The sequence below is a fragment of the Sebastes umbrosus genome, chromosome 11 (assembly GCF_015220745.1).
Source record: "Sebastes umbrosus isolate fSebUmb1 chromosome 11, fSebUmb1.pri, whole genome shotgun sequence".
Classification (NCBI taxonomy): domain Eukaryota; kingdom Metazoa; phylum Chordata; class Actinopteri; order Perciformes; family Sebastidae; genus Sebastes; species Sebastes umbrosus.
In genome coordinates this window covers 10,741,918-10,745,361 of record NC_051279.1, presented here as the reverse complement: position 1 = coordinate 10,745,361, position 3,444 = coordinate 10,741,918, and positions in this window count along the sequence as shown.

Here is a 3,444-nt window from a genome sequence, read left to right as displayed (position 1 = left end):
GGAGGTAGTCATTATAGGCTTCCTGGGGTAATGCTCGAATGACTGCTCAGGTCTATTCTTGCTCAGCCAGGATGAAGTGGGTGCACGGTGGTTCTTAGAGTAGACACTGGGTGACAAACATTCATATAGGGTGTAATTCTTGCGGTTGTGTCTTCGACCCCAATGAGGCATGGGTGGAGTGCCACTTACTAAAACCAAACCAGGATTTCCCAAGTGGTGCCAGGCACCCATGGAGAAGAAAGAAGTCTGGACCATAACTCTGGCTACATGCTGGCCCAAATGTGAATTCCTCAGGGGTTTGGTTTGGGACCGGTCCCATCCCCGGCTGCTGGTTTGCTTTGCAGTTTCGCAGGATGGATGTAGGAAACAGGGCTGAAGTCTCCAGATGTCTGTCACCAGAGCAGATTATGTCCATGTTTGGAGGTGCACTGCGTCTGCTACCTGGTTGTTCTTGTTTGCTACCAGCAGACTGTTTTTGGCCATGTAGTCGCTGTCAGTCACTCTGGATGTTTGGCTAGTTAGGGATCAGCCTGGCCTCTATCATGACAGGTCACTGAGTCTCCAAGAAGCTAACAGTGTGTTTATGTTCTGTCTGTGTTCTGCAGCTGCTTTATCTGAAGATGTAATAAATATACTCTTGCCTGTCAAACTTGGCTAACATCACAATTATGTTAACACTTCCCTTACATGCATTACGCCGTGTTACATGTATTATTCATGAGAAGCACACACTGTTTAAAAATCAGAACTAGATGACAGTATGAATTACAGCACACGCAGGGTGTGTACTCCGGCTCTGTTTAGATTTAGAAAATTAAGACCTGCTCCTTTTTCGAGCCTTTTTAAAAAACGGGCTCTGCCTTTTAAACACTGTGAAGTGGCTGAAGTTCCTGACAGGCTATCATTTCCCCTGAGAAAATGAATGTATTTGAGAAACATGGCAGCGATGCTATATCATTTCTGGAAGTGACGCACAGTGTTCTGTGTGAAGTACACTGAAATAACATGGATAAAGGAGCAGTTTCCGAAGCCTGAATATTACGCAGATAACATCTCTTCCTGCGTTAATTGAATTCAGAAGCCAAAAGAACCATTTCATCTCTGGGAATACTTTAAACTCGGCAGCGCCCTTTTTCGTGTGTTTAATTTGGACGCAAACACTTTGTTGTAATCGTCAATTTGATGCCACCAAGTGACTATAGTCTCATATAATTACTGAGTAAGTGCATTAAACAAATCAGTGATTGGACGTCCAAAACTTCCAAAAGATAAAACAGAAATGATTGTTTGTGGAGCCAAGGAATTAAAAGTCGGAGCTCCACTTCATTTCATTTTGCTTCCAAGCTAGAAATCTTGGTGTTGTCATGGAGTCAGACCTAAATGTCAACATTAAAGACATTATCACATTAGAGATACTTCCCGATGCCGGTTCCGATACCTGATACCAGTACGTTAAATACACATCAGCGTTTTACTGGTGGGATTTTCCCGTGCAAAATATCAGGCTGTTCTCATAACATAAAGCACTGTAATTCGTGGGTCAAACACTGGACTTTCACCCAGGAGACCGGTATTCACACCCTGTCGGAAACCAGAAGTCAATGTTGATTTATTTGTCACACCACTTCCACTTATTTTAACACATACCACAATCTTTTCCTAAATGTAAGTAAGTCATTTTGTTGCCTAAACCTAACCAAGTTGTTTCCTGTGAAGTTGGAAGTTTATCTTGAAAAGACTATGTGCATGTAGTGAGCGGAAAATTGATACGTGTGTCATGTGTTGCTGGACATTCGTAGGGAAATGCATGAAAAATGAGGAACAACTTTTCATAAGATATCATACAAACTGTTTTATGAGGATACGTTGAAAATATTGCCAAATTGTTGTAATTTTTCTGGCTCTGGCTAACGATACAATCGCCACTAGCACCTGCCTGATCGGTACTGCGCAATGTGCAACTCTCAACGGAGATGAGAAAGAAGCGAGATGGCTCACTCGTTAGCTACTTCCATCGTCAATTTCGGACGCAGCGATACAGTTTTCCGGAGTGGACGTGCAGTATGTGTGCAGTACCGATCGGGGAGAGATCGGGTAGTGAGTGACACGTGTTGTTGTTGTTCCTAGTGTAAATGATCTGATCATCTAAGAATATATCAGGAATTAAATTTCTTATGTCTCAGCAGTAGGCTTCACTACTGTCCTTACAGGTCTCTCCAAAAACCCCATCAGACAGCTGCTGCTAGAGTCCTCACTATGAACAAGAAAGTGGATCACTGGTTTCCTGTGTGCTTTTAAAATACTACTAATGTCATAAAGCACTGAATAGTTTAGGGCCAAAATAAATGCATTATGAACTGTACAGACCTCTCAGGTTGACTGAGACAGGTTTGCTTTCCATCCCCGGAGTCAAAATTGAGCGCAGGAGGCATTCAGTTTCTATGCACCACATATGTGGCTCAAATCGACCAGAAAACTTAAGATTTACTCAAACTCTCAGTTCTTTTACATCAAGGCTTACAACTTTTATATTCATTTCTATTTTCCTAATTTTATCAGTTTATCATCATTCCTTTTTGGCTTATTTCTATTTCTATTTTAATCATTTAAATCATATTTATCTGTCTTTTTAATGTTTTTTTTTTAAGTAAATTTTGCCATAATGCTTTTCCATGTCTTATAAACTCTTTGAATGCCTTGTTGTTGGAAGGTGCTATACTTGCGTTGCCTGGCAAAGAATTAGAAGGCAGCAATGAAACAGAAACTGAAATGTCTGAAGTCTCTCCACACAGTCGTAATGAAACTTGGACTCCCAATTTGACCACAACAGTAACTTCTCCTCCATCTGTGGAATTGCTTTGCGCCAAAGCCCAGAGTACATTTTTGCTGGAGTGTTCTTGTTGTAAATGATCCCCAGTACTGTAAAATAAGCTTTTAGAGGACCTGGCTGTTATTTATTGGGCTCCCACCGATCCCAATCCTCAATCATCGACACACTCGCCACCTCAGCAGCAGGTTAAGAGGCAGACAGCTGGAGCATCGGGAGGAGCGGCAGGGACTCAGACGGCGGACGGGACCAGGAGAGATTAATGTCCAGGCAGAGTCGTGAAGGTTCAGTTACAGAGACGAGAAAAGGAATAACTCTGAAATCTCAAACCACTGAAGATCAGATGAAAAGTTTCTGAACTGCTGTACACATTTAGGCCGAAATATTTGCACGATAATATCATATTTTAGCTGCAAATTTCCCCACTGCGGGACTAAAAAGGAATATCTTATCTTAACTGGTGCCTCCTTCAATCAGCATGTTTATATTAAAAGGGCGAAGGGTGTGTTGGAAAATTAGTAGATGTTTTTTTCAACTTTGACAAGGTGTCAGCTGTGTTTATGCTCCATTATGTATTAAAACTGGCATGTGGTTTAGAGTTCAAGGCTTCAAGCTGT